Consider the following 24,581-nt stretch of genomic DNA (forward strand, 5'->3'; position numbering starts at 1 on the left):
TGAGATCCAACTGAGGACTAAATAATTTAGCCAAAATATTTGTTGTTGGAATTCCATATAAACAAGTCTTCCATCCTCCAGCAGGACACGTAGCGTAGAAACCTAGATGAAAATTTTCACAAACCGCCATGCAGGGAGGTTTTCATTGTAAGGCACTTGCTGTAGATCTGATTTTTGGGCAGCGGAGGGGTCGCTGGGTTTACTATTATCCATTGGGGAAGCATTCAGGATCTGCAAGCCAAAAATGATTACAGTTAAAAACTTTACAAGGGTCTTTTCCTTCCTCATTATGTCAAAATGAACAAAATATAAGAGCTTTGAAGGAGTTTGGTTTTAAAGTGTACTCGTAACGCCAGAGGCATTTCTAGACCTTGACATTGGGGGCACATGCCCATAATTTTCCACTGAGTGGCTTCTGCTTTCTGCCAAGTACCCATGTCTTCGACGGAGTGCCCAGAGTCCTCTAATGAGTGCCCCGAGTCTGCTGCTGAGCTCCCAATGTATTCTACTGAGTGCCTACAACCACTTCTAGGTGCCCACGTCTTCTACTGAGAGTCCCTCGTCTTCAATTGGGTTCCCTGAGTCTTCTACTGAGTTGCCCAAGTCTTCTACTGAGTGTCCTGTGTCTTCTACTGAGTTCCCTGAGTCTTCTACTGAGTGCCCCACATCTTCTACTGAGTGCCCCACATCTTCTACTGAGTGCACTGCATCTTCTACTGAGTGCACTGCATCTTCTACTGAGTGTCCTGTGTCTTCTACTGAGTTCCCCGAGTCTTCTACTGAGTGCCCCACATCTTCTACTGAGTGCCCCACATCTTCTACTGAGTGCACTGCATCTTCTACTGAGTGTCCTGTGTCTTCTACTGAGTTCCCTGAGTCTTCTACTGAGTGCCCCACATCTTCTACTGAGTGCACTGCATCTTCTACTGAGTGTCCTGTGTCTTCTACTGAGTTCCCCGAGTCTTCTACTGAGTGCCCCACATCTTCTACTGAGTGCCCCACATCTTCTACTGAGTGCACTGCATCTTCTACTCAGCGCACTCCATCTTCTACTGAGTGCACTGCATCTTCTACTGAGTGCCCTGCATCTTCTACTCAGCGCACTACATCTTCTACTGAGTGCACTGCATCTTCTACTCAGCGCACTGCATCTTCTACTCAGCGCACTGCATCTTCTACTGAGCGCCCTGCATCTTCTACTCAGCGCACTGCATCTTCTACTGAGTGCACTGCATCTTCTACTCAGCGCACTGCATCTTCTACTGAGTGCACTGCATCTTCTACTCAGCGCACTGCATCTTCTACTGAGTGCACTGCATCTTCTACTCAGCGCACTGCATCTTCTACTGAGTGCACTGCATCTTCTACGCAGCGCACTGTATCTTCTCCTGAGTGCACTGCATCTTCTACTCAGCACACTGCATCTTCTACTGAGTGCACTGCATCTTCTACTCAGTGCACTGCATCTTCTACTGAATGCCCTGCATCTTCTACTCAGCACACTGCATCTTCTACAGAGTGTACTGCATCTTCTACTGAGTGCTCTGTATCTTCTACTCAGCGCACTGCATCTTCTACTGAGTGCCCTGCATCTTCTACTCAGCGCACTGCATCTTCTACTGAGTGCACTGCATCTTCTACTCAGCGCACTGCATCTTCTACTGAATGCCCTGCATCTTCTACTCAGCACACTGCATCTTCTACAGAGTGGACTGCATCTTCTACTGAGTGCTCTGTATCTTCTACGCAGCGCACTGCATCTTCTACTGAGTGCACTGCATCTTCTACTGAGTGCACTGCATCTTCTACTCAGCGCACTGCATCTTCTACTGAGTGCACTGCATCTTCTACGCAGCGCACTGCATCTTCTACTGAGTGCACTGCATCTTCTATGCAGCGCACTGCATCTTCTACTGAGTGCACTGCATCTTCTATGCAGCACACTGCATCTTCTACTGAGTGCTCTGCATCTTCTATTGAGTGCTCTGAGTCTATTACTAAGTTCCATATGTCTTCTACTGAGTGCCTCATGTCTTCTACTTAGTTCTCTGAGCACTCTACTGAGTGCCCTGCATCTTCTACTGATTACCCCACTTATTCTTCTACTGACTGCCCCACATATTTTACTGCATACCCTGTGTCTTCTACTGATTACCCCTCTTATTCTTCTGACTGCCCCACGTCTTTCGCTGAGTGCCCCACGTCTCCTACTAAGTGCCCCACATCTTCTACTGAGTACCCGGCATCTTCTACTAAGTACCCCATGTCTTGTATTGCGTGCTCTGCACCTTCTACGGTGTGCCCTGTGTCTTCTACTGAGTGCCCTGTGTCTTCTACTGAGTGCCCTGCATCTTTTTCTGAGTACACCACTTATTTGAATGTGTGCCCCACATCTTTTACTGAGTACCCTGCGTCTTCTACTGAGTGGCCCATATCTTCTACTGAGTACCCCATGTCTTGTCTTGAGTGCTCTGCACCTTTTACTGGGTGCCCCCCGAGTCTTCTACTGAGTGCCCCGAGTCTTCTACTGAGTGCCCCAAGTCTTCTACTGAGTGCACTTGTTTCTACTACTGAGTGCCCCAAATCTCATTTGAAGTAATTGGCACCGTCATTCCTAGTATAACAAACATTATTCAGCCCAAGAAAAGCAGATGTCAGCCACTGGATTTCAATCCATCATCCATTGATCAGATGTTATTGGTTGGGCTTGATGACTTAACCTCTGCGACAGCCCCCCAGATTAAGAAGTCCAAGTGAAGCAGAAAGAAAGAGCTCCAGATGTTCGGTTTATGAGACCATAATCATTTAAAGTTAATAACTATATGACAACAGGAAGATAAGAGGCAGCCAACTCATTTCGGGGGCCAACAATCTTGATGTACAGTACATCTTACAATCATGTTGAAATTTTTGCTTATGTTCTGATATCCGACAGACTCATATATCCTGTACCTAATAGTCCTTTTCATCTATTCAAGCATGAATACCATTTCCCCTGTATTATTATTCTTTAATATAGTCAGTACTCAGGTTTTTATGATATATATTGATATATCTTGTTTCAGCCCTGATGGAGGCAAATTGTTGGCTCCTGAAATGTGTTGGCTGCCTTTTATCTTCTTGTTGTTATATCATTATCAACATTAAATGAATATAGACTCTTGAGACGGCCGTCTGGTAATGTTAGTTATTTTCACTTTTAAACATTAGTGACATTTTGTTGTAGCTAGCCCTGTGAAACGAGGGGGTTTCCAACGCACCCCAACGTGCTGAAAAGTCATATGTGATATGATATGTTGGTGTAAATGGAGCCTCTGTATTTGCTAAACCTTGGTTGTGAGATTTTTTTTTTTATCTAGTACAGTTTATGTCCCAACCCTTGTAACTCAATCTTTCTCTAATTATATAATGTATATATTTTTTAAATTAATGTTGGGTAGCTCATTTAATAAATTTGTCATTTAGTTTTCAGGTTTTGTGTTTGCTGTACTGAAAAGCATATCTCTTTTTTCATGTAATAGATATCTAAAGAAGAAAAATTATATATATATATATATATATATATATATATATATATATATATATATAGAGCAGGTGATCAGTATTTGATGTTGTATGCCAGTATGTTTCGCCAACTTTGGCTTCTTCAGGGGATTTCTAAGGACCAGCATATCTATTTTTCTAAGGACCAGCATATTTCGTTTTCATGTAATTGATATCTAAAGAAGAAAAATGTATATATATCGAAACTTCCAGTACCTAGATGTGGTGGCTTCATTGTTTTCTAATATCAGGCTAAGAACACTTTCAGAAAGTACAGAAATTAAGTAATAGCTCAAGTGATAGATTGAGTGACCCTATAATATCCAGCACCTCATCCCTATTGAATAGAAATAGCAGCAACAGGGGGATTAGGACTGTAATGGTGCCACAAATTGAAGAGAATAAATTTTATGTAAAAATAGAAAGTTTATTCATAAAATAACAACATATATTGGGTTCAATAAAAAAATCAGTGTATGATACAAATCACATAGAATCACTGGTGTCCATGTGTAGAAGGGGGACAGTATTAGATGTTGTATCCCAACATGTTTCGCCAACTTTGGCTTCTTCAGAGGATTTCTAAGGACCAGCATATCTCTTTTTCTAAGGAACAGCATATCTCTTTTTCTAAGGACCAGCATATATCTTTTTCATGTAATTGATATCTAAAGAAACATTTTATATATATTGAAACTTCCAGTACCTAGATGTGGTGGCTTAATTGTTTTCTAATATCAGGCTAAGAACATTTTCAGAAAGTACAGAAATGAAGTAATAGCTCAAGTGATAGATTGAGTCACCCTATAATATCCGGCACCTCATCCCTATTAAATAAAAATAGCAACAACGGGGGACTGGGATTATAACGGTGCCCCAAATTGAAGAAAATACATTTCATATAAAACTAGAAAGCTTATTCATAAAATAACAAAATATATTGGGTTCAATAAGAAATCAGAGTATGATACAAGTAACAAAGAATCACTGGTGTCCATGTATAGAAGGTGATCAGTATTTGATGTTGTATCCCAACATGTTTCGCCAACTTTGGGTGCTTCAGGGATTTTCTAAGGACCAGCATATCTCTTTTTCTAAGCAACAGCATATCTTTTTTTCATGTAATTGATATCTAAAGAAGAAAAATGTAATATATATCAAAACTTCCAGTATCTAGATGTGGTGGCTGCATTGTTTTCTAATATCCGGCTAAGAACATTTTCAGAAAGTACAGAAATTATGTAATAGCTCAAGTGATAGATTGAGTGACCCTATAATATCTGGAACCTCATCCCTATTGAATAGAAATAGCAACAGCAGGGGGATTGGGATTATAACGGTGCCCCAAATTGAAGAGAATACATTTTATATAAAAATAGAAAGCTTATTCATAAAATAACAACATATATTGGGCTCAATAAGAAATCAGAGTATGATACAAGTAACATAGAATCACTGGTGTCCATGTATAGAAGGAGATCAGTATTTGATGTTGTATCCCAACATGTTTTGCCAGCTTTGCCTCCTTCAGGGATTTTCTAAGTACCAGCATATCTCTTTTTCATGTAATTGATATCTAAAGAAGAAAATTTTTATATATATTGAAACTTCCAGTACCTAGATGTGGTGGCTTCATTGTTTTCTAATATCAGGCTAAGAGCATTTTCAGAAAGTACAGAAATTAAGTAATAGCTCAAGTGATAGATTGAGTGACTCTATAATATCCGCCACCTCATTCTTATTGAATAGAAATAGCAACAACAGGGGGATTAGGACTATAACGGTGCCACAAATTAAAGAGAATACATTTTATGCAAAAATAGAAAGTTTATTCATAAAATAACAACATATATTGGGTTCAATAAAAAAAAATTAGAGTATGATACAAATCACATAGAATCACTGGTGTCCATGTATAGAAGGTGATCAGTATTTGATGTTGTATCCCAACATGTTTTGCCAACTTTTTCTTCTTCAGGGGATTTCTAAGGACCACACACTTTCTTAAAATTCCAAAGAGACATCAAGGAGGTCACCAAGCAAGTCCACAAATTTAGTGGGGAGGCTCTTTGCAATCACAGGGGATACAAGGGGACCAGGAAGACTCTGCTATAGAAACAGATTATTGCAGGGGCAACGACAAAAGTCTGCAAATATGCAAACATGGTACTGTAATAACCACTCTCGTTTACAACAAAAAATCATAATGTTTGCCCCTGGCTGGAAGAAATCCCAGGCTAAGAACATTTTCAGAAAGTACAGAAATTATGTAATAGCTCAAGTGATAGATTGAGTGACCCTATAACATCCGGCACCTCATCCCTATTGAAAAAAATAGCAACAACGGGGGATTGGGATTATAACGGTGCCCTAAATTGAAGAGAAATAGAAAATAGAAAGTTTCCCAATCCCCCTGTTGCTGCTATTTCTACAGAAATGATGTGTTGACAGGGGTTCTGGAGGGGGTTAGGGATCTCTGTAGCAGACTTGATGGCCTCATAAGGGATGAAGTTTCTGGAGGGAATTTGGGGCAACTGCGGGGGCAAGGATTTTTGGAGGGTGCTGGGAGTCTCTACAGGAAGCTAGAGGGTTTGAGTGGGCACTATGGAAGACTGGGCACTGTAGGAAGTTTGGGAACACTGTAGGACACTATTGGAGGTTGGGGGCTCTATAGGGGGCTCAAGGATCGATAGCAAGATAGGGTGCACTGGCTGGGTGGCACTGTTGGAGGTTGGAGTGCACTGTAGGGCACTGTTGGAAGTTGGGGGTACTATGGGAGGCTCAAGGATTTAAAGCAAACTAGGGCACACTGGCTAGGTGTCACTGTAGGAGGTTGGACGCACTGTAGGGCACTGATGGGGGTTGGGGGTACTATGGGAGGCTCAAGGATCTACAGCAAACTAGAGCACACAGGCTGGGTGGCACTGTTGGAGGTTGGGGGGCACTAATGGAGGTTGGGGTACTATGGGAGGCTTAAGGGTCTACAGCAAACTAACAAGCACTGGCTGGGTGGCACTATAGGAGGTTGGGGGCACTGTAGAACACTGGTGGATGTTGAGGGCACTATGGGAGGATCAAGGATCTACAGCAAACTAGGGCACGCTGGCTGGGTGGCACTGTAGGAGGTTGGGGGACATTGTAGGACACTGCTGACGGTTGAGGGTACTATAGGAGGCTCAAGAATCTACAACAAACTAGAGCACACTGGCTGGGTGACACTGTATGAGGTTGGGGGACACTGTAGGACACTGCTGAAGATTTGAGGGTACTATAGGAGGCTCAATGAGCTACAGCCAACTAGGGCACACTGACTGGGTGGCACTGTAGGAGATTGGGGAGTACAGTATGACACTACTGGAGGTTGGGGGTACTATGGGGGCTCAAGGTTCTACAGCAAACTAGGGCACACTGGCTGGGTGACACTGTAGGAGATTGGGGGGTACTGTAGGACACTGCTGGAGGTTGGGGGTACTATGGGAGGCACTAGGGCACACTGGCTGGGTGGCATTGTAGGAGATTGGGTGGTACTGTTGGACACTGCTGGAGATCGGGGTACTATGTGAGGCTCAAAGATCTACAGCACTGATTCTCAACCAGGGTTCCTCCAGAGGTTGCTGGGGGTTCCTTCAGCATTGGGCAATTTCTGCCTCTCAGATAAGTTCCCACTGACTCCATTGATCTTTTTAGTTACCTGTAAGGAGATAATTCTTCCCAATGACCACAAGTGTAAGGACCATTCTTCCCACTGACCATCACACTATTGTATCATGAGTTGTAGAGTTCTATTTTTTAGCAGGGGTTCCCCAAGACTGTAGAACTATTTCAAAGATTCCTCTGTGTTGAAAAGGTTTAGAAAGGCTGATCTACAGCAACCTAAGACACACTGGCTGGGTGACACTGTAGGAGGCTGGGGGCACTCTATGGCACTGTTGGAGATTGGGGGGCGCTATGGGAGCCTAAAGGTTCTTCAGGAAGCTAGGGCACTCTACAGGGGGCTGGGTGACATTGTGGGGGCTGAGGATTCTCAGGGGGACTAGGGGCACTTGGGGAGGTTGAGCGGTACTACAGGTCATTATGGGAGTTTGGGTGGCACTGTAGGAGGTTAAGGGATGTGCAGCTGGCTGGAGTCCCAGGCAGAAGCCCGGCAGGGTGCCATGGCCTGGTGGTTGAGAACCACTGCTCTAGAAGATTTGTGAATATGCTTGCATGTACCAGTAGATAAACGCTATAAAGTCCACCTGACACTTTATTATAGGTCATCATAGGTTTGCTTTTACTTACCGACTGTCAGATGTTTTACTATTTGTAGCAGTTTTAGGAATAGGGCGCAAACCTCCATCTTTTGAAGAACATTGAAAATAAAAAATCCTCAAATACCAGGACAAGTCCGGTTTCTGGCCATTGAAAAGGAAAGATAGTCCAATAAATTTATTCTAATGACGGTCATTCCTCTGGTTCTGCAAGGCTCTGCACTCCTAATTTACTACGGAATAACACAATTGTTTATATAGTGGTCTTAAAAAATAAAAAACAGATCATGTCACAAAACTGGCACTACATCCGCTAAAGTTACAGTCCCGTAAATCTCCGCCGGAAGGCTCGGAGACCTTGAAGAAAGCTTTCAGCCGAGCTCATTGCCTCTGATTTATACACCCCCGAGGACGGGCAAATTGTTTGTGTCACCCAGAGCCGCCGATCGCACCCATACAAAGATAACTTCTATTGGGGGAGGTTATGATGTCACACCGATAATATATTCTTTATTACCAAATGTCGCACCTGTATAACTGAAAAACAGTTACACGGTAGGTAACAACGATGTTTTTACATTTTTTGGATAACATGGAGGAGGGCCTGTTCACATCCTTCCTTGGTTCACACTGCTGCGACTTGCCATGTGACTTGCGACACATAAAGTCAAATGAAAACGCATTTATTTCAATGGCGGCTGTCCCAATCGATGCGGCTTAAGACGCGGCGACTTTAAAAAAAAAGTTTCTGCGCTTCTTTGAGGAGACTTCGATGCGACTAAGACTTATCTAGACCAATGCCTCATGATAGTCGCAAGCAAGCGCACTGCATAGTCGCACGACAATGGGGTCGCAGCAGTGTTAACCTGAGGCTTAGCAATAAACATTGAATAAAGCCCTCTGAGTGATGTGAACTCGTGTACTAGGCGCTCAAATCGCACCGCAAAGGTACTGGTACTTGGCATCGGTGAGTAGGTGACCGAAAGTATCAGTATGCGTACTCACCAGCAATAAAATAAATTAAAAAAATGATATCGATGCAACCCTGATATATAAGCCTGGAATACATGACAATGCTACATTAAAAAATAAAAAAATTATATATATATATATATATATATATATATATATATATATATATATATATATATATATATATATATATATATATATATATAGATATAGATATATATAGATATATATATATATATATATATATATATATATATATATATATATATATATATATATATATATATATATATATATATATATATATACATATAGATATATAGATATATATGTATATATATATATACAGATATAGATATATAGATATAGATATATATGTATATATATATATATATATATATATATATATATATATATTGATAGCATGGTAAAAGAAATGTAGAAATATTTTGTGTTTAAAAATACCTGACTGCATCTTCTTCAGAGCTGAAAAATAGGGCACATCCAATCATTATTCAAGGAAAATTTAATCAGAGATATAAAATTATAGAACAAAAAGCAAAATACAGGAAATGAGATGAGAGCCTTTCTGAAGACAGCCACTAGGGGGAGCAGCTGGCAGCTCTGTCTTCATTAATGAAAGTTCAGAAGAAATTCCCTTCTTTGTGTTCAGTATAGAATATTAGGGATCAATCAGAAATTAATTCTTTATAAGATTTAGTCACACTGGTGCCATGTGGAAACCGCATCGCATACTGGTTCACGCTGAGATCTGTAAACCGCTGGGAGTGTCAATACAAAGTTAATGACACCCCCAGATCGGTTTCGCAGATCGCAGTGCAAACTGTGAAATGGTGCAGGAACCGGATCGCATAAGTTTGAACACCCATGCGATCCGATTCCAGTGCGGACCAAAAAGGGTCTGTATGACTGAAATCGCATCACACAGACATTGCATGTGATCTGCACAGCAATGCGGTGCGAATCACATGCGATGTCTGGCATCGCACTAGTGTCCACCTAGACTTATTGCACTTCTTCTTTCCATACTTGGTCTTGTTTATATACAGTATCTCACAAAAGTGAGTACACCCCTCTCATTTTTGTAAATATTTTATTCTATCTTTTCATGTGACAACACTGAAGAAATGACACTTGTCTACAATGTAAAGTAGTGAGTGTACAGCTTGTATAACAGTGTAAATTTGCTGTCCCCTCAAATTAACTCAACACACAGCCATTAATGTCTAAACCGCTGGCAACAAAAGTCAGTACACACCTAAGTGAAAATGTCTAAATTGGGCCCAAAGTGTCAATATTTTGTGTGGCCGCCATTATTTTCCAGCACTGCCTTAACCCTCCTGGACATGGAGGTCACCAGAGCTTCACAGGTCACCACTGGAGTCCTCTTCCCCTCCTCCATGATGACATCACGGGGCTGGTGGATCCCCCACAGATGCTCAATAGGGTTTAGGTCTGGAGATATGCTTGGCCAGTCCATCACCTTTACCCTCAACTTCTTTAGCAAGGCAGTGGTGTGCTTGGAGGTGTGTTTGGGGTCGTTATGTTGGAATACTGCCCTGCGGCCCAGTCTCCGAAGAGAGGGGATCATGCTTTGCTTCAGTATGTCACAATACATGTTGGCATTCATGGTTCCCTTAATGAACTGTAGCTCCCCAGTGCCGGTGTTCTGGCATATAGTGTCCTGCCATCATATAGTGTCCGAAGCCGAAAATCTCCGAAGCTGAACGGCGCCTGCGACGTGAGTGGAGGTGGTAGCCCCACCATCCAAGCGGACATAGGGTTGTGAAAATTAGAGAGCCCCTCGCCGGTGAGCTTCGCTCGCCACGCTTCGGGCTCGGCCTCGCTGCGCTCGGCTCTTTTTTATTCCTACTATATGTCCACTTGGATGGTGGGGCTAGAACCTGGACTCATGGCGCAGGCGTCGTTCATCCTCGGCTGTTTTCGGAATCTGTGTTGCTGTGTACTGCGCATGCACTCATGCAGCCCCAGACCATGACACTCCCACCACCATGCTTGATTGTAGATAAGACACACTTGTCTTTGTCCTCCTCACCTGGTTGCCCCCACACACGCCTGACACCATCTGAACCAAATAAGTTTATCTTGGTCTCATCAGACCACAGGACATGGTTCCATTAATCCATGTCCTTCGTCTGCTTGTCTTGGCAATCTTCTTATAGCCTAGGCCATCTTCATGTAGAACAACAATTCTTTTTTTCAGATCCTCAGAGAAATCTTTGCCATGTGGTGCCATGTTGAACTTCCAGTGACCAGTATGAGAGAGTGAGAGCAATAACACCAAATTGAACACACCTGCTCCCCATTCACACATGAGACCTTGTAACACTAATGTGTCACATGACATTGGGGAGAGAAAATGGCTAATTGGGCCCAATTTAAGGGTGTACTTACTTTTGTTGCCAGCAGTTTAGACATTAAAGGGGTTATAAACCCTCATTTTTTTTCTAAATAACAAACATGACATACTTACCTCCACTGTTCAGTTCGTTTTGCACAGAGTGGCCCCGATTCACCTCTTCTGGGGTCCCACAGCGGCGTTGGTGGCTCCCCCCCATTTCAGAGAAGTGTTCTCCTAAGGTGGACACCCGTGAGGATGTGCTCCCGAGTCCTGCTTCTGTGTCCATTCACACAGAATGCAGGACTTGGCCCCGCCCACGGTGCCCGCGTCAATGGATTTGATTGACAGCAGCTGGAGCCAGTGGCTGCGCTGCTATCAATCTATCCAATCAGTACACAAGACGCCGGCTAGAGCTGGCGTCAGGTAAGTAAAACGGGGGCTCGGGGGATGTGGGGGGGGGGGGGGTCGCAGCTCTACAGAAGGTTTTTCACCTTAATGCATAGAATGCATTAAGGTGAAAAACCATGAGGGTTTACAACCCCTATAATGGCTGTGTGTTGAGTTATTTTGAGGGGGCAGCAAATTTACACTGTTATACAAGCTGTACACTCACTACTTTACATTGTAGACAAGTGTCATTTTTTCAGTGTTGTCACATGAAAAATGTGAGGGGTGTCCTCACTTTTGTGAGATACTGTAAAACCACGTGATTACTTTCCAAGGCTCAGTACTAAAAGGCTGCGAATCTTACACTGACTACAGATTGCAAGCTCTTGGGCTCAGCTAGTTGCAGGAGCAGCTTGCAGTATTCTCTTGCTAGAATGATACATAAAAGGTAATTATTAAGGATTAATAATCTTGCTAAATGTATTCATTCTGAGAAATGTTTAAGTGCCCAGCTGAGTCAGAGCTAGAGTCCTCTAATCAACAATGATTGCAGAGCTATAAGTCTGACTCAGAAAGGGGCACGTGAGACCTCTGCACAGAGACCACTGCTTCCACACAGAGACGAGCAAGGGTCCTTCTCTGAAGCATGCTGGCAATCGCATATTATCAGTCAGGAGATCCACCCTTTCTATATGTCCTGTTGACCACTATCACCGGGCAGACAGTGGAGGGAAATCCAAAGTAAATGTATTAAATCTTTGCTTTGAAGCCTGCAGAGCATTGCAACTCTGATCAGTGTGTAGTGGTTGCATAGGCATGGGGGGGGGGGGGGGGGTTGGGGACAGAGCACTTCCCATTCATTCGCTGTCCAGTGCAGCTAAGGCTGCAGAGAAAGGCGTGTGTGTTTGAGCTTTGGGGTGCACACCCTAATGCAATGGGCTGCAGACACCTATGAGTGATAGCAATGCTCGGGCTCCATTGTCTACCTCAGCCACAGGGCCATACAGAGGTACAGACATTCAGCTATGGGGTGGGAGGAAGTCAACAATGGATGTCACCACACTTGTGCTGGTGAAATCTGGTTCACAGTGGCAGATGGGACTTGTAGACTTCCCATTCATAAATCCCTGTAAGTGGATGACATGGCTTTATGGCAGGAGCCATGCACTGCCATGATAACCTAAAAAAAAAACACCTGGAGGCTGCAGGGAGAAGCACCCCATGATTCAGGTAAGTGGGGGTAGGTTTGAAGGTAGGGGGGATGGGAAATGTGACCGTGTTTAATGTCACACCCTAAATATTTGTGTAAAGTGAATTTGGTTGGAAAGGTGAAGTACGCCTTTAAGCCAAGGCTTTGATTTTTATTACTCTGGGTTCTTGGGCTGAAGATATATGCAGACACCTATATGTACTGTCTGTTGGCACCTGAGGTGAGTTTTAATTTAATAATAGTTGTAACCTATGCTCAGATCTTAGCTCATAATGGTCCTTTACAAGCCCCTAAGACCTCTTTCACATATGCAGCCGGGGATTGAAAAAAACAGGCAGCTTACCACCAGGGGTCAAGTCCTGGGGAAAAAAGTGTGGGAACTCCCACCCAAGATCCACTCCCCTACCAAAAAAAAAAAAAATGACATGCTCGTATACACGAACGCTTGAAAAGTGGTATTTTTCTCGTTCAAAAGATTTATTAATTTTAGAAATAATAAATAACAACAAATACAGAATATTTGACAAAACAAAAATATTAAAATATAACATTAAAGTACAAATATTATAAAAAAAATAATAATTAAATACATATAAAAAAAAAAAATGCAAATAAGTAAAAATAAACCCACTAAAATAAGAGAGGGGTGCTCCATCATATACAACCTATGAAGATGCATGCAAATTATAACTACAGATATCTAAGTAAAAAGGGAATAAAATACCAAGGAGGAATAATAAACATTCCAAAAAAATAAATAGAAAAAGTGTGGTTATTATATAATCTAGAGAAGACTAGAGTATACAATTATTTATATCTGAAATGTCAGGAGCTCAATAAACTAGAAAAGACAGAAATATATCAATTTTACATATTTGAGCAAAACGAAATCCTGACCTTAGGTATACTTCAATATAGATAACAAATACTGTAGTATAATTAAAGGTTTTTTGAAGAAGTATGGAAGAGAAAATGGTAAAAGGAGATGGGGACAGAAAGGAGGGGGAGAGACAATTATTTATCTCCAGGTATAAATTATAGTTTATATAGCTAAATATTATACCAGAAAGAGAGAGAGAGAAAGAAAATATATACATATATATATAAATTACCATGACAAGAGCGTTCGATTATCAAAATTATCTGACATATAGTATCTAATCCATGGTCTCCATATGTTATTGAATTTTGACAGACGATTCTTATCTAAAGCATCCATTTTGGCATATATAAAAGATTGGTTCATTCTAGTTTTGGTTTCTGAAATATTCACAACAGATGTTTTCCAAGCATTGGCTACTGTCTGTTTTGCGGCTATCAGGAACGTGAGGAATAGTTTGAATTGGTTCTGTGTGAGGGAATCTGGTTTTAGATTAAGAAGAGCTAGCATTGGGTCTGGTGAAATAGAACAATCGAATAGTTTCGAGATAATCAGAAAGACATTTTTCCAAAATGAGTACACAATAGGACAATGCCACCAGATGTGCATATAAGTACCCTGTTCCGGACAGCCGCGAAAACAGAGGCCTGAATTATCAATTGTGAATTTGGCTAATCTGGCAGGAACCAAATACCATCTTGTAAGCACCTTATAAGATGTCTCAATTGCCAAAATGTTTGTGGAAGAAGATTTAGTATTAGACCAGATATGAGACCAAGTTTTGGGATCAATCGTGCGCTCAAGATCTTTTTCCCAAGTGGATGTATATGTAGGTATTATTGTGTTAGATTTAGTAATCAATTGAGTGTAAATTGTAGAGATACAACCCTTGGCGTGAGGTTCTTTGAGGCAGATTTTTTCAAATTGGGAAATAGATTGTAGATTTTCACTAGAATTAAGGAAAGGAGTATAAAAAATTTTAATTTGTAGGTATCTAAATAGTTCAGATTGGGGTAACCCCGAAGTATCACATAGTTCTGGGAAAGGCCGTATCGAGGACAATGTTGCCAAATCATGTAGGCAAGTAATGCCAGCTTTAGACCAGGCTTTAAAAGTTTTAGGATATATCCAGGCTGGGTAGAAGGATGGATTTTTATGGAAGGAAAGAAGTGGGTTATGCAGTGATTGTAAGCCATGTGAAGTCCTATGTTTATCCCACAAAGATAGGGAATGCCTAGTGATTGGATTTTTTAAAGTCTTGCGAACTGCAGGTTGTAACCATAGTAAATTATTGACAATAAAAGGGTCGCAGTCAATAGCCTCAATGGATACCCATATAGGGATCTCCGTTGTCGAGTGATATTTTGTTAATTGTGCCAACTGAGCTGCTTTATAATATAATGTAAAATCTGGGAATCCCAGACCACCCATACATTTAGGGAGAACTAAGGTATTCTTATGTAGTCGGGGTTTTATTTTACCCCACGTGAATTGTATCGCCTTTTGCTGAATCAATCTGAGAAAATAAGCAGGAATATGAATAGGCAGCGTTCTAAATAAATATAAGAATTTGGGAAGTATGGTCATTTTTATAATGTTAATTTTTCCAAACCATGAGATCGGTAGGGATGACCAGTTTGATAATAGACTGGTGATGTGTTTCAGTAAAGTTGGATAATTTGCTGCAAATAAATCAGAAGGATCAGGAGTGAGTTGGACACCCAAATATGGAAGACTATGAACTACCCATTTAAAGGGTAGAGAGTCTTGTAAAGTTTGTTTAACTTTTTCGTTAAGTGAGATATTAAGCGCCAGTGATTTTTGGACATTAACTTTAAGGCCTGAGATAAGCGAAAAATCCTGTAATATAATCATAAGGTTTGGGGCAGAAGTTTGTGGTGAGGATAAAAATAGCAGGATGTCATCCGCAAATAAGCATATTTTATGATGGCATCCACCTAAATCTATACCTGTGATTGTAGGTTCCATTCTTATTCTTTCTGCTAGTGGTTCAATTAGCAATGCAAATAATAATGGAGAGAGTGGACAACCTTGACGTGTCCCTCTCTGTATATTAAATTCATCTGATTTGTACCCTGCATATTTAATGTAGGCTTTGGGATTTTGATATAATGCGGAAATCCATTGTAAAAAGTGTGAACCAAAGCCCCATTTATTAAGGGTAAATTGCATGTAGGACCATGATACAGTGTCGAATGCTTTCTTAATATCTAAGGAAAGAAAGCAGGTTGGGATTCGGCGTGCCTTAGCGGCATGTGACAGAAGTGCTGCACGTCTGATATTATCGCCAGCCTGTCGGATAGGTATGAAGCCTACTTGGTCCCGATGTATGAGGCTACCAATAATCTTATTTAATCTATTGGCTAAAATTTTTGCCAGAATTTTTATGTCTAGATTTAATAAAGAAATAGGACGGTAGTTTGACCATATTGTTTCATCCGTATGTGGCTTGGGTATCATGCAAATAATTGCAGACAGTGATTCCCTCCTGAAGGAATGACCCTCCAATAGGGAATTAAAGGTATTCATCAAAACCGGTGATAGGATATTTGCATAAGTTTTGTAGTAGAGAGCAGAAAATCCATAAGGACCAGGCCTTTTGTTTAATTTCAGGTTCTTGATAACTTCAAGCACCTCTTCAATAGACACAGATTTTTCCATCATTTCTAATTGTGTTTTGGATAAAGTTGGGAGGGATATGTGAGAGAAGAAATCATTTGCTTTGGATAGATCTAGCTCATTATCGGATGAGTACAAATCTTTTAATTGTGATTTAAATTTATTTAAGATTTTCAGTGGATTATTTGTATATACATCTCTGGAGGTCTTAAGACGAATAGGTTTAGTTGAGGTATGGCAGGATTTTAGAACCTTGGCTAAAAGTGTGTTTGGTTTGTTTGCGTTCATATAGAAGTTATGTTGCGATCTTTTAATGGTTTTGTCTGCACATTCAGTAAGGAATAAATCGAATTCCAATTTGGCTTTATCTAAATCTGCTTTGGAAGAAGGATTGGGGTTTCGTTGAAATGCCATATGGCATGAATTAAAATTTGTTTCTAAGGTGCGACAAAGGGTTTTTCGTTCTCTATTGAATATATTGGCTTGTTGTAAACAAATGCCACGAATGACAGGTTTGTGTGCTTCCCATATAGTGGTCTGGGAAACATCAGGTGTAGAATTATTTAGTAGGTAATCCTTAAGTGCAAGTTCAATATTGTTTTTATATATTGGGTTTTTGATTAAGAAATCTCTCAATAGCCATGTTGAATCTTTTGCTCTTGGAACTAATGAAGACATAGAATTGAATATTGCACTGTGATCCGACCAAGGGAAGGGGATTATTTTTGAAGTTAGGATTTCTGGCACCATACCTGTGGATATAAATATATGGTCAATTCTTGAGAGCGAACGATGTGGGTGTGAGTAATGTGTAAATTGTCTCATGGTAGGATTCAATTCACGCCAGGAGTCTACCAGATTGTATTTCGTGATGAGTTTTGAGAAAGAATGTTTATCATTTCTTTGGAGCTGTGGAATTGGTGATTTATCTAGGAATGGAAAGATAGTCTGGTTGGAGTCGCCACATAGGACTACAGTACCTATTTTGTGGTAGTCAATGGTATGTAATAGATGGGAGAAAAAGGCGTTAGGCTGTTTATTAGGGGCATAATATGATACAATGGTGATTGCGGTATCCAGTAAATGACCTTTAAGGATCAAATATCGGCCTTCAGGATCTTTGATTTCTTTCAATAGTGAAAAAGGGGTGTTTCGATGAAATGCTATAAGCACACCACGTTGTTTTGTGGAGGCGGAGGCTGTAAAAACTTGTGGATAAGATTTATTAAAGAATTTGGGGGTGGATTGTGTAGTAAAATGGGTCTCTTGCAGGCATACAATATGTGTTTTTTTAGATATAAAGGTACGAAAGGCTTTAGTTCGTTTTTGCGGAATGTTGAATCCCTGAACATTCAGGGAAAGTATGTTCAATGGAGCCATATTTTTAGAGGAGATATAGATATAATAATGTATGAAAAAGGAAAATGAGAAGAAATTTTTGCCACTGGAGTGTATGAGGAAGGGGAGGAAAGAGGGTAAAAATAAAAAAATTTAAGAAATAAAATATGACAAATATATATCATAAAGATATGGTACAACAAATGTACATTCCTAACATATCCGTTAGGGGGAGAAAAAATCTCCCTCCAAGGGTACATGAGTCACAGTCGACTGTCCGCGGAAAGGACAAACAGTCGAGAGTGACAGAGGGAGCGTAAGAAACATCCCTGCGGAACACGAAGAGCCAACCAAATAAATTGTAATCTTTCAACCAATAACTTTAATTTAATTCAAGAAAGAATGTTCAAGTCAAAAGTGACATTCTGGAAATTTGGATAAAATGCCAACAATGACTACGAGTAAAAAATAAATAAATAAAAGGCCAACCTCAAGAAAAAAAAAAAAAAAAAAAAAAGGGGGGGGGGGAGGCATTCTAGGCATATTATATGAACTTATCATTACTGAATCTGAAAAATAGCAAAATATGTGTAAAAAAGCAATACATATTAAAACAGTTACTCATTTGTGGAGAAAAAATAAATAAATAAATAATAATAATAAAAAAAAAAAAAAAAAATTATATACATATATATATATATATACATACATATACACATATACATATATATATATATACATACACATACATACATACACACATACACACACATACATACACATACATACACATAAAAATAAAATAAAATAAATACATATATATATTAAAGAAATACTCTAAGATAACAAAGGAAGTAGGTTGGATTTGTTGTTTAAAGAAGGTTAAGGATAATATCTACAGTATCCTAAACAGTTATGCTGAGATATTATTAGAATTGCAAGGGAATTGACAGAAGACAATGATGGTATTGAGTCTTTAGACCTGTCTCAAAAAAGGGAGAAAAAAAAAGGATGTAATCCTGTCATATTGCATCTTTCAATCCATAGAATCAACTGGATCTAGGATAGGGGATTGAATGCGGCTTCTCTTATGAGGGCTATGATTTTCGTTAGTTCCGGCGGTAGAAGAAGAGTTCCCAGGAGATGATGATGTTTTTTGGCTTGATTCGGCATAGTCTCTTTTGGTATATAACAGACCTAGATTCTGTAGAGTAGTTTGCAATTCTTTGGCAGTGCGACAAGTGTGTTTGTGGCCTTGGTAAGTGAAACGTACCGAAAAAGGGAAGCCCCATTGATAGATTATAGTATTGCGTTGTAAAATTTGGAGAAGAGGCTTCAATGCTCGTCTTTTATTGATTGTTAGTTGAGATAGATCTGCAAATAGCTGGTAGTTGTGCCCTTGGAAAATTAAGGATTTTTTAATTCTTGCTGTATTTAGTATTAGTTCTTTAGTGCGGTAAAAATGGAATTTTACGATAATATCACGTGGCGGACCCTCCGGTTTTTTGGGAGTTAAGGCTCTGTGGACCCTGTCCATCTCAAAGCGATCTGCTGGAATAGTTGGCTGTAGTTCTTGAAAAAGGGCAAGCATAGCTGTCTGTAGGTCTGTCACAGATTCAGGTATTCCTCTAATGCGAATATTCGATCGTCTCGCACGATTTTCAAAATCTTCTAATTTATCTTGTAAAGTGGTATTTTCTTCTTTAAGGCTGTCAATTTCCGAGGAGAAATTTGATGTATGATTTTCCAAATCATCTACTCTGATTTCTAGCACTCAAGTACGTTGACCCAAATCTCTAATCTCTTTAGTAAGGCTTGTAGTGATATGGTCTGCAGCAGATTTCAATGCATTATGAAGCAGTTCTTCTATTTGTTGTAATGTTACAGGAGGTGACATTTCATTTTGTGAAGGAATATCCAGTAATTTTATTTCAGAAGTGACAATTTCTGAGGGGGAATTAGAGAGTCTGTGTGCCTTTAATGAAGCTACCTCACTATACAATGGAGTAAGAGGAGCTGGCTGCATTGTAGCTTTAAGGTGAGCTGTCTTAGAGGAGGATGGTTTTAACGGCGCTCTGCTGTGTCCCTGAGGTGGCACTTGTTTTCCGTTTTTTGGCTTCATATAAAAGCTACAAGCCCCCAAAATGTCTCAAACGAGACCTAAGATATATCAGCAAACTTTATCTGATGTTTAAATGCGGAGGAGAATGTTACCTCCGCTGTTATCAGGCTCTGAAGTCCCGCTGGAATCGGAGATCTAAGCCGACATTACCGCTCGGCTCAGCTCCGCGCATGCGCCCCTCAAAGTGGTATTTTTCATCCAATTTTCATATTGTGTGTATGAAGCTTAAATGTTAGTACATAAAAAAACAGAACAATCCTCAATAAACATATATACGGCAATTCTCTGAATAATCAGCATTCATTCAATTGTGCTTCCATGCAAATGTGAACATCATGTTCTGATATTTATTGGGGAATTTTATTTTGTATATAGAGTGTTTATGTGGGGAGTTTACACTTTTCATTGAACAGAGTTTGGATAACACAGGGTTAAATGGAAAGGTCATAAATTAACTGTACATTATCTGGACAGAATGCTTGGGGAGATAGTGATGTGTTCCTGCTTAGGAGATGTATGTTAGCTTGAGGGGCTGCAAACTCTGCAGGGCTCCAACACACACTCGCTGCTATTCCAACCTTTCACATATTTCCACATAAACTTCCCTCCTGGCATTAAACTTTGCCAGGTATTGTGCTCAGCTTACCACCCCAAACTGATGTTCCTCCCTCAGCTCACCTCTCTTCCTGCATGTCCTGTGAGCAGAACAGCTGATCTACCTATCAGCTAGACCTAGACCTGAGCTACCCGTCAGCTAGCTGTGATTGACAGGTAGATCGAAGTGGAAGCTGTCATGGGGACCCCTACTGGCAATGCTTGAATAGTCAGGTGTGCGGCACTTACTGTTGTGAGCTGTGTTGGCAGCTGCTAGTGTAGCACCTGCCACACAGCTCGCATACTTCAAAGTCTTGCAGGACACGGCTGCTAGCGGGAACTGAGTTCCTGTTGTGGAAAAAGTACAGGAACTCCGTTCCCATGCGTTCCGCAGGACTTGAGCCCTGCTTACCACTCATTTACCATCCATCTAAAGCCTAGAACAATGGTTGCCAAGCAGTGGTCTTTGGGCCACTGATGGTCCGTGGAGAAAATTTTGGTGGTCCTCGGGGGTCCTGCTGCAAATCAACATTGTGGCGGATGTAGGGGGTAGAGACCCGGAGCATTGTGTGTATAAGGCAGCAGTTTGATACTGGGGGAGGGGGGCAGAGAGCCGGAGCATTTTTTGTATAAGACAGCAGTGTGATCCATGGGGAGGGAGCACAGAGCCAGAGCATTGTGTGTATAGGGGAGCAATGTGATCCAGGGGGAGGGGGGCAGAGAGCCGCAGCATTGTGTATATTAGGCAGCAGTGTGATCCAGGGGGAGGGGGGTAGAGACCCAGAGCATTGTGTGTATAAGACAGCAGTGTGATCCAGGGGGTGAGGACAGAGAGCTGGAGCATTTGGTGTTTAAGGCAGCAGTGTGATCCAGGGGGAGGGGAGCAGAGACCTGGAACATTGTGTGTATTGGGCAGCGGTGTGATCCAGGGGGATGGGAGTAGAGAGCTGGAGCATTGTGTGTATAAGGCAGTAGTGGATCCATCGGCAGGGGACAGAGAGCTGGGAGCATTGTGTGTATAAGGCAGCAGTGTGATCGGGGGGGGGGGGCAGAGAGCCGGAGCATTGTGTGTATAAGGCAGCAGTGTGATTGGGGGGGGGGGGGCAGAGAGCCGGAGCATTGTGTGTATAAGGCAGCAGTGTGATCCAGGGGAGGGGGCAGAGAGCTGGAGCATTGTGTGTATAAGGCAATAGTGTGATCCAGGGGGAGGGGGCAGAGAGCTGGAGCATTGTGTGTATCAGATAACAGTATAATCCAAGGGGATGGGAGTAGAGAGCTGGAGCATTGTGTGTATAAGGCAGCAGTGTGATCCAGGGGCAGGGGACAGAGAGCTGGGAGCATTGTGTGTATAAGGCAGCAGTGTGATCCAGGGGAGGGGGCAGAGAGCTGGAGCACTGTGTGTAGGTTGGCGACCCCTGGCCTAGAATACAACTTAAGGGGACTGTTCACATGTCTGTGCAAAAAATGTTTTAAACTTCTTTTTTATTGCGACCCCTGCCCAGGCCTGTGCAGGAGTAGGACACCCAGCGGAGATCCTGTTGTCAAAAACATCAACAGACAAGCATAGTAAATCATAAAGCTCCACAAAACTGGTGCGCGGCTCACGTAAAATTGGTAAGATAAATGCAAACGAGAGACTGACAATAAATACCCACAAACCAATCCCCACATGTTCCTCCCACTCGGAACTTCAAATAAAGGGAATCACAGCTAAAGGTATCATTGAACATTAGGGGGAGTAGCCATAGAGGGGTCCTCAATCCAGCCTGCCCACAGTCATTTTTTGTTGGGCAACAGCAGTTACTGTAGGTAGCTTGGAAGGTAAAGCAGAATTCACCAGGCACAAAAATGAATAGTTGGAGGACAGGACTGTTTCCAATGTAATATGATGCCTTTCCAGGCATAAATCAGGAGAAGATTTAGGACTGAGGAGTGTCCATTCTGTGTTGGTGGAAACCAGGTCTTCCACTATGCCAAGCAGACAAAATCTAAGTAAGGGAGAAAAAGTAATGGCGACAGCATTAATAACATTCCGGGTTTGAGCCGGGAATTTCTGTTGCATATCTGGAACACAGTAGAGCAGTGTTTCTCAACCTTTTTTCAGTCAAGGCACCCTTTAAAATTATGGAGAGTCTCGAGGCACCCCATTGTAAAATGTAAAAAAAATAAAAAATATATTTTTAGCTGTCTTTAAGCCCTTGTACACACGGTCGGAGATTCCGACGGAATGTGTCCAATTGGACCATTTTGTCGGATATTCCAACTGTGTGTGTGGTCTCCATCGGACTGTTTCCTTCGGAGTATCCGACAGACCAAGTTTTCCAACTCGTTGGTAAAATTTTCAGACAAAATACTCCGATCGGACATACTCCGATCATGTGTAGAGAATTCCGATCGGACAAAGTGCCACGCATGCTCAGATCAAATCCCTACATCAAAGCTATTGGCTACTAGCCTGAACGTAGTCCAACGTAACAAAATAACGTCATCACGTTCTGAACGATCGGATTTTCCGACAACTTTGTCCGACCGTGTGTATGCAACAGTTTTGGACAAAATCCGTCGGACAAAATCCGACGGACAAAATCTGACGGATTTGGTTGTCGAAATGTCCGACCGTGTGTACAAGGGCTTAGGGTGGCATTCTCGAGCACCACTTTAAGGGGGACATTCTTCCTATTGACCACCAGTATGAGGAGCATTCCGATTGAGCCCTAATGATTTGGGTTTAGGAAGGGTTCCTTGAGAAAATTATTTTTGGGGTTCCTCTAGGGTTAAAAGGTTGAGAAACCCTGGTCTAGAAAGTCGTAATGGTGCATAATGAAAACCCGTGGCTTTGTGTAACTGAAAGGCAGGCTTGATCTGCCTGCTGGCTTGTATACAATTTTTTGATACATTTTTAGGCATTTTGCCAAGGTACCCCTGAAGAAGCCTCAAGACACCCTGTTTGAAAAAGACTCTATAGTCTATTGTTTATAGAATACATTGCTATCTCTGAGTGCTGCTGTGATAGTCTCTACTGTGTTCCGGGTATGCAACAGGAAGTCTCGGCTCATACCCGGAACACAGTGCGGTATGCTGCATGTAGTTGAGGCTACATATAGTTTATTCCACACATCCAGCGGTCTCACATGTTAGCGAGGGACATACTGCAGTTCGTCTGGGCCAAGCTGGCCCAAACAAACTATGCAAAGTATATCAAAAGATGGAGTTCATCTTTAAAAGTAGTAGAATTGCTTGCTCTTACAGCATGGCTCCCTTACTGCCCAAATTGCTGCGGAGTCCCATTGGTCAAGGAGGGAGCATGGACAGTGTGACCACTTGCTGATCCATCCGGCAATGGAGGGACATTGTGAATGCTCTCCTAGTGATCCTGATGCTGGTGAGTTGCCACCATCAACAGCATTCCTAGTATGACATGACCCTAATAATTAGACATACAAACCTTTTAAAATAATGTTTTTATTTGAATTGATATTTGTTTTTGGGTATATTGACTCTTTGTTTCCCACTGACCTTTTCCAGCTCATGAATTTCAAAGTCCTATTCTGGGATCTTAAGTACTTTTGAGGACAAAAGAGAAGTGTGGAAGCGCAAAAAGGCTACACTGCTAATAATGGAAGTCCGACATGGAGACCTATTCTGAGCCAGACATAATCCCATCACAAGGCAGCATTACAAGGGCTTTAGTGTCCAGCTGGTGGAACCTGCGGGCCTGAGGCTTGCTTTATAAGAACGTTAACTCGGACCAAGGAATTAACGGCAGGGAGTATCTCACCTTCGTTTTCTGAAATTAGTTGCACTAAGTTTGAGATTTCAAATGAAGACTTTTTTACATGTCCTGAGGGTTTAGTTGGGTGCCCTCATTAGGGTATGTACATAGGGGGTGCTGGGCAGTTTGCTACAATTCTGCTGCATTATCACATCATCAATATCAAGGCCATATCTATGTGTAACGGGGTCCAATTGCAAAACCATTAAAGGTCCCCCTGCCTTTCTAATCTCTTTCTCAAAGCCAATTCCTTCAGTTATTTTGAGCAAAATAGACACAGATTGCATTGTCCATACACAGTCAGACATCAGACTTTCTCCAGTGGTCAAGACTGTAACCAGAATCCCCTATATAACTGCTGTGGAAATGAAAAGTATTACTTGAATGGACAATGCAATGTATGCCCATTTTAGATCATAATAGATCATAATAAATAGAGGAGTTGTCTTGGACATAGCAAATTGTTTAAGTTTATAATCTCTGTTAGACC

At 41.5% G+C, this 24,581-nt stretch overlaps 1 long non-coding RNA gene across 2 annotated transcripts in view; it reads left to right on the forward strand.

Moving 5' to 3' along the window:
- The window catches only part of LOC143926645 (uncharacterized), a 228,711-nt gene that overhangs the window by 114,922 nt on the left and 89,208 nt on the right, over nt 1–24,581 (forward strand). Inside the window, exon 4 of one of the 2 annotated variants that reach the window (XR_013262109.1) lies at nt 23,845–24,510. The exons of the other annotated variant lie outside the window; for it this stretch is intronic. This is a non-coding gene — a long non-coding RNA (uncharacterized LOC143926645). Of the gene's footprint in view, nt 1–23,844; nt 24,511–24,581 lie in introns of those variants that run through there. 2 annotated transcript variants of the gene reach the window in all.

Source organism: Lithobates pipiens, unplaced genomic scaffold (assembly GCF_037356315.1).
Source record: "Lithobates pipiens isolate NorthernLeopardFrog02 unplaced genomic scaffold, aLitPip1_a1.2 Scaffold_23, whole genome shotgun sequence".
NCBI classification, from domain to species: domain Eukaryota; kingdom Metazoa; phylum Chordata; class Amphibia; order Anura; family Ranidae; genus Lithobates; species Lithobates pipiens.